Source organism: Heliangelus exortis, chromosome 11 (genome assembly GCF_036169615.1).
Source record: "Heliangelus exortis chromosome 11, bHelExo1.hap1, whole genome shotgun sequence".
Classification (NCBI taxonomy): Eukaryota; Metazoa; Chordata; class Aves; order Apodiformes; family Trochilidae; genus Heliangelus; species Heliangelus exortis.
In genome coordinates, this window is record NC_092432.1 from 609,984 (window position 1) to 610,451 (window position 468).

Here is a 468-nt window from a genome sequence, read left to right on the forward strand (position 1 = left end):
TTCAGACCCTTCCCCTGCCCGACCCGCGGATGGTTCGGGTGGCACCTGGTGCACAACAAACGCTTCACCGGAGCATTCCCTGTGGAACAACCAAACGATTTCCTCACATAACCCCACAGCCACGCTCCGTTTCCTCTGGAAACACTTCCCAGGAGGAGCTCCTGAACCCACCCGGTCCTGCTCCCGCACCCACCCTCCCGCCCCTGATTTCGGTGCATCGGCCCCGCCCGGCCCGGCCCTCGGGGGTCCCGGTGGCCGCCGGAGGGGTGAGAGGTGTCTGTGTCCGTGTGTCTGTGCGTGTGTCTCTGTGTCCGTGTGTCTGTCTGCCTGTGTGTCCGCGTTCACGCGTGTCCGTGTGCCCGTACCACCGCCGTTCTCCCCCGCTCTCCCCCCGCAGAAGATGGCGGCTGCGCTCTGGGGATGGCGGGCGTGCGGCTCTCGCGATGTCGGGCGGCGGAAGGGCCGGGG